Source organism: Bombina bombina, chromosome 1, assembly GCF_027579735.1.
Source record: "Bombina bombina isolate aBomBom1 chromosome 1, aBomBom1.pri, whole genome shotgun sequence".
Classification (NCBI taxonomy): Eukaryota; Metazoa; Chordata; class Amphibia; order Anura; family Bombinatoridae; genus Bombina; species Bombina bombina.
In genome coordinates this window covers 90,783,634-90,801,433 of record NC_069499.1, presented here as the reverse complement: position 1 = coordinate 90,801,433, position 17,800 = coordinate 90,783,634, and positions in this window count along the sequence as shown.

The following is a 17,800-nucleotide window of genomic DNA, read 5'->3' as shown; positions in this document are numbered from 1 at the left end:
AATCTGCTCGAAAGCCTACAGCATCGTTTCCATAACAACAAAGTTTGCCACATAATAAGTCCGCTAATGACATTGTGGATACATTGTTATGACCGACAGGATTTTAACACTATAGCTAGCACGTGAGTTTATTAGCCTATGAGGCATTGGAGAACTCTGATCAAGGGATTACACCTCTTTTCATCTTATGGTAACAAACTGTCATCTGATTCCATATTCAAGTGGATTACTTTTAAGGTACATTTTTAATAGACATTTTATTCTCCCTATATTGTTCTTATATATCAGCGCTTTTTATTTTGAGTCTTGTTATATGGCATATACTCGTGTTTTTATATATTTGTGTATTCACATTCTTATATATTATTTTTGTTCTTCCATATATTTATCCTTTGCTCCCTAGTTGGAGCGCTAGCTAGATTGTATCCTGGAGTGTATCCTAAAAAAATAAATAAATGATTAAATTAGTTATGAGTCTCCATTTTAAATTAATGTGAGCTTGCTTGCAAAGTGTATTGCATTGGTTTTTGTGAGGTTTTCAGGTTCAAACTCATGCCAAAACAATTGGAAACTCCACAATAACATTTTTCTAAAACTATTCATCTCCTTAACACCATAGGGACAATGTGACACATCAATTCTAAAAAATCAGAAAGTACCATTTTGTAAAAGGATTTTAGACTTTTCAAATTCTATACCTTGAAGATGTTATTTGCTTGTTTTGATTACTAATTAAAAAAAAATAATTTGCATTCAAATATATTAGGCACGCATCATCAGAATTGAATTATCTGTTTTTCATATGTCAAGAATTCTAAGGAATACACTGCGGCATTTCAAGTAGGATGAGGTAGCATTGATTTCAATTACAGTAGAAGAAGGCAAAATAGACAAAGTGCACTGCAAAGTGTTTCACTATACAAAATGAAACATTATTGACCGAAATACAAGTTGAGTGCAATATGACAAATGTTATGAAGCATTAACATCACTTGCACGCAAACCATACCTCTTGTATTACATGGTTAATGTTTATCATTTAGTATTGTACACACTTCAGTAATAGGGATGGGCGAACATTTTCTAAAAATTCGAATGTTTATATAACATTCTAACATTTTATTTTCGAATTTTCGTTTTCAAATTTTTCAATAAAATTCGAAAATATTCGTTAGAATAATAGAATGTTTAGCTATGTATTCTTTCAAATTCGAAATAGTGTTTCTAGTCTACAACTGTGTTTAATAAATGTAATATTCGAATTCGAATGCTACATTCGAATGTCTCATTCGTATTTGAAATAGTATTTCTAGTCTAATACTGTGTTTTAAATGTAATATTCGAATTTGAATGTGACATTCGAATTCGAATGTCACATTCAAATTCGAAATAGTATTTCTAGTCTAATACTGTGTTTTTTAAATGAAATATATGAATTTTAAGGTGACATTCGAATTTGAATGTGACATTCGAATTCGAAATAGTATTTCTAGTTTACAACTGTGTTTAATTAATGTGATATTTGATTTGAATGTGATATTCGATTCAAATGTGATATTCGATTTGAATGTGACATTCAAATTCAAAATAGTATTTCTAGTCTAATACTGTGCTTTATAAATGGAATATTCAAATTTGAATGTGATATTGGTTTTGAATGTGACATTCAAATTCGGAATAGTGTTTCTAGTCTACAATTGTGTTTTATAAATGTAATATTCGAATTAGAATGTGATATTCAAAAACTAAATAACATTCGAAAATCGAATTTGTAAGAATATTCATTCTTATCAACATTCTATTATGTAAATCCAATTTCTACAATAACTCGTTCTAACATTCAAATTTGAATATAAACATGTTCGCCCATCCCTATTCAGTAATCATTCAGTTTAAAGCTATTTTAACATGTTATTTTGCCTCTATTATGACCCCTCTATAAAATGATTAATGTTTTTTATTTATTTCTTATAAGCTTTTCATGTAAGTTTAATTGTGCATATACGATTTGTAAAATATACTGTACATATATACACATATGCAAATACACATACACCCATCACCTTTACCCTTCCCACCCCCCTAGTCATATTCCTTATCCCTTTACCCCTCTCCAAACTCCTTAAATATATATATAAAAGTCCAAATGATGAAACTTTAATGATTCAGATAGATCATGCAGTTTTTTAAAAACATCCTAATATACTTCCATTATCAAAATGAGCACAATCTTTTATATGCACACTTTCTGAGGCAAAAGCTCCTACCGAAAATGTGTGCAATATAAATGTATATGCATTTTGTGATTGGCTGATGGCTGTCACATTATACAGGGGGAGGAAAAATATAATTCATTTGAAAAATTTCCAGAAAAAAATCTTCTAGTCTAATGAAATTCAAATTAAGTGCTATTGCGTTGTCTTTTTAGTATGCATCTGTTTATTGTGCAATTCTATTTTAATTGTCTTTTAAAACCATATTTCCAAAAGTGTTAAATGAGAAAAATTTTATATTGCACTTGAGCGAAAAACTTGATAATGAGTTGTAAAAGATGCGCAATGAATACGCTTAAACCACCTTGTGCTTTTCATGTAAAGTATTATAAGCGATACTTATGTTTTAGGTCTATTAAAGGGACATTCCAGCCAAAATTGGAAACCACATGAATTTATTTAATTTTTTTAATAGAAGTATTTTGTAATATAAATGTATTAGCAAAAAAATTTCTAATAAAAGCTATAGCTGTTTCAAAAGTGTATTTAAATATGCACCGTGCACCAGCATTTTAAACACAGCACTTGTTCAGAGAGCCTAAGGCGCTTGTTCCCTCTTGTAATGACTCAATTTGTTAATTGCTGACATGATACAAGCCTCAGCTGTAGTATTTAAAACACTTATGCACTGAGAATATCTAGCTATGTTTCACATGCAAGTGCATAGAAGAATGTTAACACTAAACAATGATAACTTTTTCTAGAAGCATTTTTGCCAATATATATTACAAATATGTTTCTATTCAAATATGTAATTAATCTATGTGCATTTTAAGTGGCTGAGCACAAGATAACATTCTTAACTTATGATCTAACACCTTTAAGTGCTGGATTTTTTTTAACTTAAAAACTGTCATTAGTAAATATCCAGATATAGGCCACTTTACAAGGTGTGCTATCAATATCGCTGGACAGCGCTAAGAGTAGAGCGCAATCTGGTATTACAAGTTCATGGCAAAACATTTTTTTACCAGAGAAGGCTTAACCCAACTAACATCCCTTTAGCGTGCCCTAAACTGTCAATGGATATCACTAAAAATCACTTATATTACAGCCTGTGGGTGCAATGCAAAACAGTGCTAAAAAATATGAGTGCAACTTAAAACCTAAAGTAACGTGTTTAAAAAGGGTTTAAAAGGGATATGTTATACGCCAAGGTGTTTGGGAAGGGTTGAAAGGAGTGTGTGTGTATATATACTGTATATATATATATATTTTTTTTTGTGTGTGTGTGTGTTTATTTATTTGTATGTGTGCATGTATATATGTGTTTATATGTGTACATATGTATGTGCACACGTAAATAAATATATATATATATATATATATACACATACATAAATACATAAACTCATACGAATATATATACACACATATATGTCAGCCCGTGTTTTTTTTTTTAAAGAAATACCTTTGTTCTTCACTTACAAGAAAATATTATATATATATATATATATATATATATTTATATATATAACAATGAATGTTTAATCACTGTGGGAGTGAATTTATTTTTTGTTTATAATAGGGTACAGAAAAAGGGTTGTGATAAACTTTTTAAGTTTGCGAACAAAATTATAGTTAAAATGCTTTAAAACATTTATCTTTATCTATCTATCTATCTATCTATCTATCTATCTATCTATCATCTGTCTGTCTATAATATATAGCTATAGATATATTTTATATATATATGTGTGTATATATGTGTGTGTGTGTGTGTGAGTGTATGTGGGTTTTGGATGATTGTGAGCTTTTGAGGGGGTGGGAGACCGGTAGCATATTTAGAACTGATTTAATTTCTGATGAAGTCGATTTTGTTATTGAAGTAGCTGGCAAAATCTTGAGCTGAGAGAGAAGTTGTAGTAAGAGGTGGGGGTGGGCGGAGAAGAGTATTGAACGTGGAGATAAGAGTAGAGATAAGAGTGGAGAAGTAGTGTTGCTTATATAGATTAAGGGCAGAATAGTAAGAGTTCAAGATGAACTTGTAGTGAAGAAAGTCAGCTTTTCTCCAGTGTCACTCAGCAGTACGGGAGCATCTGCATAGATTCCGTGTCAGAGGAGTATGCCAGGGCTGAGAATGAGTGTATGATTTCCAAGCTATAGTAGGTGGGACAAGATTGTCAATGACCGATGCAAGTGTGGAGTTATAGTGGCAGATAGAGGCAGGAAAAGGAGGGGATGGAAGAGAGGATCAAGAGTGCTAGCGAGTTGTTGCTGAGCTAGTGTGAATTGATGCTTCTGTGAAGTTTGGTATGAGGGTTAGAAAGAGGGAGAGTTGTAGGGAGGGATGTGATGTTACAAGTGAGGAGATGATGGTCAAAAAGAGGAAAAGGGGATTTTGTGAGGTTTGAGATAGTGCATCGACAGCTGAAAATCAGATCAAGGGAGTGACCATCTTTAAGAGTGGGAGAGTCAATCCATTGAGACAGGCTGAAACGGGAAGTGAGTTGCAGAAGTTGTTTTGCAGAGGAGGCAGTGGGATTGTCAACAGGGAGGTTGAAGTCACCAAGAATGAGGGCAGGGGTTTCTGAGGAAAGGAAATAAGGTATCCGGGCAGCAAAGTGATCTAGAAATAAAGTTAAGGAGCCAGGGAGGGCAGTATATGACTGCCACGTGTATAGAGAGGGGAGAGAATAAGCTAATCATGTGTGTTTTTCGACTGAAGAAAATGTGAGGGAAGTGAATGGCTGTGTTTGTTGAAAGGCACAATGAGAGGAAAGTAAAATACCAACTCCACCTCCTTGTCTATTACCAGACCTAGGAGTGTGGCTGAAGTGGAGACCCCCATGTGACAGTGCAGCAGCAGAAGCTGTGTCTGAAGGAGAGAGCCAGGTTTCTGTAAAAGCCAGAAGAATTAGAGAGTGGGAAATAAAGAGGTCATGGATAGAAGTGAGCTTGTTGCAAACAGAGTGAGAGTAGGGGGGCTGCGTTGGTAAGGGCTTTGTATGTCAGGGTGTCTGTGTTTTCTGTGGATGTCTCTGTGAGGGTATAGGCACTTTTAAATGTTCACTTAATTCTTGTATAATTATTTTGCCCAATTCTTAGTGCCTCACTTATACAGGGAGTGCAGAATTATTAGGCAAGTTGTATTTTTGAGGATTAATTTTATTATTGAACAACAACCATGTTCTCAATGAACCCAAAAAACTCATTAATATCAAAGCTGAATAGTTTTGGAAGTAGTTTTTAGTTTGTTTTTAGTTATAGCTATTTTAGGGGGATATCTGTGTGTGCAGGTGACTATTACTGTGCATAATTATTAGGCAACTTAACAAAAAACAAATATAAACCCATTTCAATTATTTATTTTTACCAGTGAAACCAATATAACATCTCAACATTCACAAATATACATTTCTGACTTTCAAAAACAAAACAAAAACAAATCAGTGACCAATATAGCCACCTTTCTTTGCAAGGACACTCAAAAGCCTGTCATCCATGGATTCTGTCAGTGTTTTGATCTGTTCACCATCAACATTGCGTGCAGCAGCAACCACAGCCTCCCAGACACTGTTCAGAGAGGTGTACTGTTTTCCCTCCTTGTAAATCTTACATTTGATGATGGACCACAGGTTCTCAATGGGGTTCAGATCAGGTGAACAAGGAGGCCATGTCATTAGATTTTCTTCTTTTATACCCTTTCTTGCCAGCCACGCTGTGGAGTACTTGGACGCGTGTGATGGAGCATTGTCCTGCATGAAAATTATGTTTTTCTTGAAGGATGCAGACTTCTTCCTGTACCACTGCTTGAAGAAGGTGTCTTCCAGAAACTGGCAGTAGGACTGGGAGTTGAGCTTGACTCCATCCTCAACCCGAAAAGGCCCCACAAGCTCATCTTTGATGATACCAGCCCAAACCAGTACTCCACCTCCACCTTGCTGGCGTCTGAGTCGGACTGGAGCTCTCTGCCCTTTACCAATCCAGCCACGGGCCCATCCATCTGGCCCATCAAGACTCACTCTCATTTCATCAGTCCATAAAACCTTAGAAAAATCAGTCTTGAGATATTTCTTGGCCCAGTCTTGACGTTTCAGCTTGTGTGTCTTGTTCAGTGGTGGTCGTCTTTCAGCCTTTCTTACCTTGGCCATGTCTCTGAGTATTGCACACCTTGTGCTTTTGGGCACTCCAGTGATGTTGCAGCTCTGAAATATGGCCAAACTGGTGGCAAGTGGCATCTTGGCAGCTGCACGCTTGACTTTTCTCAGTTCATGGGCAGTTATTTTGCGCCTTGGTTTTTCCACACGCTTCTTGCGACCCTGTTGACTATTTTGAATGAAACGCTTGATTGTTCGATGATCACGCTTCAGAAGCTTTGCAATTTTAAGAGTGCTGCATCCCTCTGCAAGGTATCTCACTATTTTTTACTTTTCTGAACCTGTCAAGTCCTTCTTTTGACCCATTTTGCCAAAGGAAAGGAAGTTGCCTAATAATTATGCACACCTGATATAGGGTGTTGATGTCATTAGACCACACCCCTTCTCATTACAGAGATGCACATCACCTAATATGCTTAATTGGTAGTAGGCTTTCAAGCCTATACAGCTTGGAGTAAGACAACATGCATAAAGAGGATGATGTGGTCAAAATACTCATTTGCCTAATAATTCTGCACTCCCTGTAAATGTTCACTTAAGAGATGTGAACAGATGATGTTACAAAACTGCTATCTAAACCTGCAATGCTATCCCCTGCAATGCTACCCCATAGCAGTGGTAAATTTATAGAAAAGAGCATTCAGCTGATTTCAATAAATTAGTTAATGATATGATCAAAGACAGTCAAAATGCCAATTGGGAAAATTTGATTCAGGGTGAGATAAGTTAAAAAAATAGAATTTGGAGGCGGCTGGATTCATACCGTTAGTGAAATTATAAATTTAGGAATTATCACATGTATTGACAAGTTTGAACATCACATAGATGAAGAAAAGATATCAGCATAGTAAATACATAACATTTCACAGACTACAGACATATACCAAAAGGGAGACTTAGAGTACAATTGACAATATGATTATTTGAAATGCTGTAGAAATTCTACATTTAAATCCATGCAGAAATGTTTCCTCCTTAATACACAAATGGTATGTGCCCTTTTGGCAGATATAATTTGTATTATATATATATATATATATATATATATATATATATATATATATATATATATATATATATTTAACCAGATCTAATGGTATGAGACTGAGTACCACAGCTTATGGTTGTGCAGAAATGTTACCTCCTGTGAGTGTTTCTGTGGGTGTCTGTGTTTATGTCTTTGTGCTTTTGTTGGTGTCTCTATGAGTGTATGTATTTTTTTTTTATCTGGGTCTCTCTGTGAGGATGTGTGTGTCTGTCTTTGTGCATTTTCTGTTGATGTCTCTGTGAGGGGATGTGTGTATATCTTAGTGTGTTTTCTGTGTATGTCTCTGTGAGGGTGTGTGTGTATGTATGTCTGTGTTTTCTGTGCATATCTCTGTGAGGGTGTGTGCGTATGTCTTTGTGCATTTTCTGTGGGTGTCTCTGTGAGAGTGTGTGTGTGTGTGTATGTCTTTGTGTGTTTTCTGTGGATGTCTCTGTGAGGGTGTGTGCGTATGTATTTGTGCATTTTCTGTGGGTGTCTTTGTGAGGGTGTGTGTATGTCTGTACATTTTCTATGGATGTTTCTGTGAGGGTGTGTGTGTATTTATTTGTGGGTTATCTATGGGTGTCTCTGTGAGGGTGTGTGTGTGTTTGTATGTATGTCTTTGTGTATTTTCTGTGGATGCCTCTGTGAGGGTGGGTGTGTATGTCTTTGTGTGTTTTCTGTGGATGTCTTTGTGAGGATGTGTGTGTGTATGTATGTCTGTGTTTTCTGTGGATGTCTCTGTGAGGGTATGTTTATATGTCTTTGTGTATTTTCTGTGGGTGTCTCTGTGAGGTATGTGCATATGTCTTTGTGTGTTTTCTGTGGATGTCTCTGTGAGGGTGTGTGCGTATGTATTTGTGCATTTTCTGTGGGTGTCTTTGTGAGGGTGTATGTATGTCTTTGTGCATTTTCTGTGAATATACTGTGTATATATATATATATATATATATATATATATATATATATATATATATATACATACATATACATATATGTGCATATACATATTTAGACATGTTCTCAATGTTAAAGTCCTTTGTAGTCTTTTTTTATTACACCTGAGACCTAATATACTTGAGCCCTTACATTTTTTTTGTGCAATTTTTTTAAAAAATTTTCTTAAGCTATAAGACGAGTTGCTTATTTACTAGACATATGCAATCAAATTTAAATAAATGTTAAAAAAAAACTATCCTGTGTTTAGTCGTGGGTCTTTCGTGGATGGGAACAGAGTGGGTGCCGCCATAGTGTTCCATTGGCAGGGTCAGGACAGAGGGAGGTGGAGTCACAGGTGTTCTTAGGGCAGAGCTAAAAGGTCCAGGCTGTTGCTAAGCAGTTGCAGTATGGGACCTTCTGAAAAGAACTGGGGCAGTGAGCAGTCATTTTTACCTTTTTACCCTCCTCCTCAGCCTATTGGGGTGCAAAATATAACATTTGTGATGCTTTGCACCCCTTGATCACCTTGGAATCACCACTGCAACTATCCTGTTGTTATTTGTTGCATTCATCTGAAAAAAACAACAAACAAGTGGTCCCTTTATTGAAAAACAAACTAATATGGGCCCCGATTAAAAGTGGTGCACTTATGATATTGCTGATCGCGATAAGCAGTATTTCTGGACTGCGCTAACATTAGTGTGCAACTTAATATTACAAGTCCAATCCTATTTACTAGAGACTATGAGGAGACGTAATTAGCTCAGTCTAGCGATATCCGAAGTCCTGAAGTAAGTCTTTTACTCGTGAACTATATTTTTACTTTCAACTTGTAATACACGTGAAATCCAGCCACGATAATGTCTTACTTTCAGCGCAGTTAGCATGCAATCGAAAAAATTATTTAGCACGCCACATTAATCTGGCACATTCAATAACAACTGAATCAATAACGACAAGGTTAGGGGCCCAGGAATCGCTTGAAACATTCTCTATTTTTTTTGTACTATGGACACGTCACTGTGAAATAATAAAGGTCCTTTGACATTTTTATGGTGACTAGAATTATATGAAATTGGAATCAGATATCAGACAAAGACATAATTAAATATTTTAAGCAAGAGAATACGTAACAAACTTATTTTGATTATAGCACTGAATAGAACAGAAGACTCTGGTTCAGAAATACAAAGAGGTAATAATAAATCACTGTACCTATTCTGAAAACCATGAAATTAAAGAGACTCAGGAAAGTAAAAGTTTTTATGATATGGCCTTAAAAAACTTACACAACTTAGCTGCTTTACCTTGGAAAAAAAACAGCTTAAAGGGACAGTTTACTCCAGAATTGTTATTGTTTAAACAGATAGATAATCCCTTAATTACCCATTCCCTAGTAATGCATAACCAACACAGTTATATTAATATACTTTTTACCTTAGTGATTACCTTGTATCTAAGTAGAGCCAATGGGACATGGTCTTGTGCACATGGCAGTTGTACCATGTGTAGTTCTATTATAAAAGGGGATACCTTTCACAATATTGACATGACCAAAGAGTATAAAGTAAAATACAAATATTCGTGTAAATCTACATTTGTGGTTTATCTTTTGGTCTGTCCATGTCATTGTTTTTATATTGGGAGAACCAAAAGAATGATGAAAACAAGATTTAGTGAACATTGTGATAATATTAAAAATAAAATCGAAACTCACAGTGTACCTGATCATTTTAGAACCTTTCATAATTCAGTTCCAATGGTTTAAGGATTAAAATAATAGATTGGATCCCTCCTAATAGTTCCAACAATAGATTAAGAACTTTACGTCAATGTGAAACATATTGGATTCATTAACTAAACACCTTTAATATTTCTCAATCCAAAGGATTAAACATAGACCTTGATCTACAAGCTTTCATGTAGTCACTATGCATTCATTTTTAGGTCGTTATATTTGAAGTAGACATGTGCGTTTCGTTTCGTTACAAATTTGTCAAATTCGGCGATTCGGATCGATTTGAATTTCCAAATTACCGTAGCACCAAATCTAACGAAAAAATACGAATTAGTTTGGATTTATTCGTAGCATTCGGATGGCCATGGACTAATCACAATTACACTAGTATTGTACTGTATATTAGGTTATATCACTCTGCTATGGGTTACAGCTAATATTACAGTACATAATACTAGTCTAATACACAGCACATCCCACCTAACAAATACCGAACTTCCGAATTTACGAATCGAATCCGAACCGAATACATCCAAATACATCAAAATTTATTCGAATCCGAATGAATCTGAACGAAACCGAAACAAATGCATTCGAATGTATCAGAATTCGAATCGATCCGAAAATGAAATTCGGAAACATCTGAATCGATCCGAAACGAACCGAAACAAATTTTTTCGCTGCGCACTAGTCTAATTTTAAGCTCTTTTAGTAGAATTACACAATAGAACCAAATAAAGTATTTCGTGGACATAGGTCATACGCCTTAGTTTTAATGGTATACTTTAACCATTAGTTTTAATGGATGGATCTATTTGTAATTAATAGATGAATCTTTCACTTATTTTATAAATATTCTTTCTAGCTGGAGATAAACATTTAGGGCTATGTCATATGTATCCCTGCCTTTTTACAGTTCTTCAATATTTATGCATATCAAATATTTTCTTGGCTATCAACTTTAGATGCATTTTCCTACTTTTATGCAATTTATGAATTCTCCTACCTCTATGCAGTATATGAATGTATGAATATATGAATTGGCATGGCTGTTGTAACCACCCTATTCCACATATATACATGTACCCATTGAACGTTCATACAGCTTATTATCCTTTTAACTTAGATATTGTTCTTTAGATTGCGCAAGTTCAAACAGTTAGCTGTTAATTGTGTTCTTACTATTTTAATATTTTATTGTGCTTATAACAATTATTAGTGTTCACTTTCATTTATCTACCAATATTTGTTCTGCTATTTTAGGGCTCACAAATCCCATCTTACTCCAATAGATATTTAGGCTATCATTAATTACAATGTTACATTTTTATGCATATTTATGAATTTCCTGTAGCAGCACTACCGAGTCTATTTCCTACTCGGTCCATGTACTTTAATTGCTTATTAATATGTATTTAAGTATAGACTGCTTTCATATCACATACTTCATTAACTTTATTTACTGATTTTAAAAGTTATGTTTCTATACATTTTTATCCGTATCACCAAGTCCATTTTTAACTTTTATATGTAGTGATTTATGCAGTGCTTAAAAACAAATGTCCAAGTACAGACTGTCCTTATAGCACAATTTTTATATTTTTCATCCATGGTTACATATGCTATTTGGACATTGTGATAGCTAATCATTCAGAGTTCTTGCGGTGATTCAGTGCTGCAGACCACCATACAAATAGAACTATTCTGAACACATCATTCGCGGAGCATTAGCCAATCCTTGGCAGACACGTATCCATCCTATCAGAAGCGACCATGTATTACACAGTGACAGCGTGCTGAATTCAAGCAAGTTCACAGCAACAATATCAAAGCTCTTGAAGAAGTCTGTTTGTAAACAGAAGAAACCCATTCAGGATTTACGTTCACACAGGTCCCATCAGCCTCATCCGAAACCAGCCGTACATAACTCTAACTCTAACTCTGGAAGTCAATAGGTGTCATTGCACGCTGCCAGCACAGGTTGAATAAGAAGCAGACTGAGATTGTACCTGAAAGTACTAGATGTCGAGGACACTGTGGTGATATATTTGCTGTGCCTATTTTAACCTACTATCTGGTACATTTATTTTTGATTGCGCTTTATTGCCTATTATTAAAACGTTTACTCTTAGAGTGGTCCTGCGCTCTTTTCTTCTTTTTTGTCTTGTCAACTTTCCTGGGAGGTGAATCACAGCTCTCCCTGTGTTATTTGAGCAGCAAATTTAAGCTAATTTAAGGCATTACCATTGGATTTACCTACTCCAACACCTAAATATAAAGGACACTGAAATTAAAAAATACTTGGCACTTTACGGCTTACCCAGGAAATCACTCAGATTCCGGTGTGACTGTTCGGTGACCTGCTTCTTACTTTACAGATCACATAATTCTCCATTCACAATGTAGTGATTTTTGTATAATTTTTGTATTAGTTTTACAGTTTTTATTTCTGTTTTTCCATTTTATATCCTTATATTCACAAGTGTTTGTGTGTGTTTTATATATATATAACATTTTATATTTTATATAGCAACTGGGAAGCGCAACCTATACTGTCATTTTTTACCTAGTATCTTGGCCTCTGCAGACTGTCCCCTAATATCAGTTCTTTTAACTAATAGTTCTTACGATAATGTGCTTTAAGTAGGTCGGTTATGAAGGAGTTAAAGAAATTGTAAAGTCAGTATGACATACCCCAATACAAACACTAGGGGTCAGATTACAAATGGAGCGTTATTTAACGCTCCTGATCACGCACTAACTCCTCTAGAACTAAGCTTTTTGTGCATGTTGGGTAGAGATCATATTACAAGTTGAAAGTAAAAAAATTTTGTTTGCACACTAACTTGATGCGCACTAAAAGCCGAAATTCAAATATCACAATAGCATTAACATATTCCCCCATAGAAGTCAATAAAGCAAAAAAGTGAAGAAAAAAACCGAACACCCCAATTGCGTGCAAACCCGATCGCATATTCTCGAGTGCGCTAACCTGACATGAAAATATAAATATTTCATATTTCAATGTTTTTCACTTAGCAGAATTTGTTGTATTTATTCATAAATACATATTTCTACATATATCTGATGGTATTTTGGTATTATCATTATTATTATTATTATCATGTATTTGTAGAGCGCCAACAGATTGGTACAATATACTATGAGGGGTACTTATCAAGCCGTCTACTTTACCTGCCTTCGCCGGTCCAATACGCCCGCCTAAGCTCACCCCACATCGCCGCCGCAGACCTGAATACGTTCGCCTAAGTTATCAAAAAAGCTGTCAAAAAGCCAAGCACCAAGTACGGGGCGATGAGCAGCGGATTGTGATAGTTATCACTGATCCGATCTCGCTGCTCTTCGGCTTTTTCACAGCTTTATTGATACCCCTGTCACTAAGCACTCACACTAACTACACTGTTCTACCCCCTATACCGGCGCTCCCGGAGCCCCCCGCAACTAAATAAAGTTACTAACTCCTACACCCCGCCGCAACTCTTATAAATGTATTAACCCCTAAACCGCCGCTCCCGGACCCCGCCGCCACCTACATTATACCTACTAACCCCTATCCTGCCCCCCATACCGCCGCCACCTATAATAAATTTATTAACCCCTATCCTGCGGATCCCGGACCCCGCCGCAACTAAATAAATAGTTTAACCCCTAAACCGCTGCTCCCGGACCCCGCCGCAACCTATATTAAACTTATTAACCCCTAATCTGCCCCCCCTACACCGTCGCCACCTATAATAAATTTATTAACCCCTATACTGCCCCCCCCTACACCGCCGCCACTGTAATAAAATTATTAACCCCTATCCTGCCCCCCCCTACACCGCCGCAACTCTAATAAAATTATTAACCCCTAAACCTAAGTCTAACACTAACCCTAACACCCCCTAACTTAAATATTAATTAAATACATCTAAATAAAATTAACTCTTATTAACTAAATGAATCCTATTTAAAACTAAATACTTACCTGTAAAATAAACCCTAATATAGCTACAATATAAATAATAATTATATTGTAGCTATCTTAGGATTTATATTTATTTTACAGGCAACTTTCAATTTATTTTAACTAGGTACAATAGCTATTAAATAGTTATTAACTATTTAATAGCTACCTAGCTAAAATAAAGAGAAATTGACCTGTAAAATAAATCCTAACCTAAGTTACAATTACACCTAATACTACACTATACTTTAATAAATGAATCCTATTTAAAACTAAATACTTACCTGTAAAATAAACCCTAAGATAGCTACAATGTAATTAATAATTACATTGTAGCTATTTTAGGATTTATATTTATTTTACAGGTAACTTTGTATTTATTTTAGCTAGTTAGAATAGTTATTAAATAGTTATTAACTATTTAATAACTACCTAGCTAAAAGAAATACAAAATTACCTGTAAAATAAATCCTAACCTAAGTTACAATTAAACCTAACACTACACTATCATTAAATTAATTAAATTAATTACCTACAAATAACTACAATTAAATACAATTCAATAAACTAACTAAAGTACAAAAAATAAAAAAAGCTGTTACAAAAAATAAAAAAAATAAGTTACAAACATTTAAAAAATATTACAACAATTTTAAGCTACTTACACCTAATCTAAGCCCCCTATTAAAATAACAAAGCCCCCCAAAATAAAAAAATTCCCTACCCTATTCTACATTAAAAAGTAAACAGCTCTTTTGCCTTACCAGCCCTTAAAACAGCTCTTTTGCCTGTAAAAGAAAAATACAACCCCCCCAACATTAAAACCCACCACCCACATACCCCTAATCTAACCCAGTAGGATTAACTTAGTTAATAAGAGAAATATTATTTAGATTTATTTAATTAATATTTAAGTTAGGGGGGTGTTAGGGTTAGGGGTTAGACTTAGGTTTAGGGGTTAATAATTTTATTACAGTGGCGGCGGTGTAGGGGGGGCAGGATAGGGGTTAATAAATTTATTATAGGTGGCAACGCTGTAGGGGGGGCAGATTAGGGGTTAATAAGTTTAAGATAGGTTGCGGCGGGGTCCGGAAGTGGCGGTTTAGGGGTTAAACTATTTATTTAGTTGCTGCGGGATCAGCAGGATAGGGGTTAATAACTTTATTATAGAGGGCGGTGGTATAGGGGTGGCAGGATATGGGTTAATAGGTATAATGTAGGTGGCGGCGGGGTCTGGGAGTGGCGGTTTAGGGGTCAATACATATATTATAGTTGTGGCGGGGACCGGGAGCAGCGGTTTAGGGGTTAACATATTTATTATAGCTTGCGGTGGGCTCCGGGAGCGGCGGTTTAGGGGGTAATAAGTTTATTAGAGTGGCGGTGGGCTCCGGGAGTGGCAGTTTAGGGGGTAATAACTTTATTTAGTTGCGGCGGTGTAGGGGGGCAGATTAGGGGTGTTTAGACTCGGGGTACATGTTAGGGTGTTAGGTGTAGACAGCTCCCATAGAAATCAATGGGATGTCTGGCAGCAGCGAACCTGAACTTTCGCTATGGTCAGACTCCCATTGATTCCTATGGGATCCGCTGCCTCCATTGAAAACCAGGTACGCTGGGCCGGAAAAGTGCAGAGCGTACCTGCTAGTTTTTTGATAACTAGCAAAAGTAGTCAGATGTGCCGCACATCTGGAGTGACGTAAGAATCGATCTGTGTCGGACTGAGTCCAGCGGATCGAAGCCTACGTCACAAAATTCTACTTTTGCCGGTATCTAGGGCTTGATAACTAAGGCGAATCAGCCTCGCCACAAATACGCTGTGGAATTCCAGCGTATTTGAGGTTGACGGCTTGATAAGTACCCCTCTATATATCTATACCCATACATATATATATATATATAGATAGATAGATAGATAATTATATATATATATATATAGGTATAGATAGATACAGATATATAGGAATATGTATTTAAAAATACATAGAATATATGTGCAGAACATTGGAATGTGACATATTTATACACAGTATAAAATTTTATTAAAAATGAATATTACATAAATATGCTTTTTCATGCTTTCAGCTACTAAATTGCAAAGGGCTCAAATGCACTTATATATAACTGTACTTTCAATGTATTTTTGATGCGTTTTTGTTTTACAAAACAGTTAACCAGAGCTCTGAGGACACAGTAATCATCTATCATTAATCGCAATTGAGCTCACATGTTCGTGTTTACTCTCAACTTGTAATACCAGCAGTAAGCCCAATGAGCGCAAACCCATGCGATAAACCCCTTGTCACTCAGGCACAAACGTTCGTGCTCCACTTGTAATCTGCCCTTATTCTTTATAATTAGTGTTTCTACATCAATCTGCCAAATATATTGCCTGATGATATAAAGCTAAGTTTGATATTCCCAGACTTCCCTTGCCTCTGAATTTATATAATATATGTTTGCTAATCCAAGGGTAATATCCTCTCCTAATAAAATTATTATGAGTATTTTGCAAATAAATACTTTGAGAGTTAGGTATATGGAGTGTGAGTGTCTGAAATAGGTTCCAAATATGAGACAGAATGGTCATTTTGACTGCTGCTATTCTGCCAATCCATGAGAAATAAAATATTTTTGGTGCCACTAAGTTCACATTGTATTGAGTTCCAGAGAGTCATATAATAAAGAGAAAACAACAAATCCAATTAATAGGAAATATAAATTCCAAGATATTTTCATATCAATGACTTTTACTCAATAGTCTTTTTTTGAGACGAACACCTCAACATGGTTTAGATGTTGCAAATTGCCTTTAGCTGTGATTAATAGAGATGTGTATTTGGTTTTAACAAAATAAATATTCGAATGCACTAACTCATTTAAAGAATAAAAAATATATATACTAACGAAATTCATTAGTATATATTCGTTCTTCTTTAAATTAGGTATAATACTTACCTACTGTGGGCTGGGGAGCAGCGCCAATGTGCTTCATCTTCATGGAGTCCAGGGCTGTGCTTTTAGGAGCATCAGTGTGGCTGATCCCAGAGCCTACACTAAAGGACCTTCTCCTTTAGTGAAAGCCAGGGGAGTGCACTAATCCAACCTTCTTCACAGACTCTACGGCCAAACTAATAAGACTAATCAAAATACAACAGGACGAGTGTGCGCCAAGCTACTATATCAAACTCCTTACTAATCCTAAAGCCCTCTGTTTAGGATAAAAAGATAATTCAAAACACAAACGCCTAGATTTAGAGTTTGGCGTTAGCCGTCAAAAGCAGCGTTAAGGGCTCCTAACGCTGCTTTTTACCGCCCGCTGGTTTTTAGAGTCAGCCAGGAAAGGGTCTAACGCTCACTTCCAAGCCGCGACTTTTCCATACCGCAGATCCCTTTACGCCAATTGCATATCCTATCTTTTCAATGGGATCTTCCTAACGCCGGTATTTAGAGTCTTGGCTGAAGTGAGCATTAGACCCTCTCCCGACAAGACTCCATTCGCAGAAAAAAGTCAGTAGTTAAGAGATTTATGGGCTAACGCCGGTTTATAAAGCTCTTAACTACTGTGCTCTAAAGTACACTAACACCCATAAACTACCTATGTACCCCTAAACCGAGGCCCTTCACATCGCCGCCACTATAATAAATATTTTTAACCCCTAATCTGCCGACCGCACACCGCCGCCACCTACATTATCCCTATGAACCCCTAATCTGCCGCCCCTAACATCGCCGACACCGATATTATATTTATTAACCCCT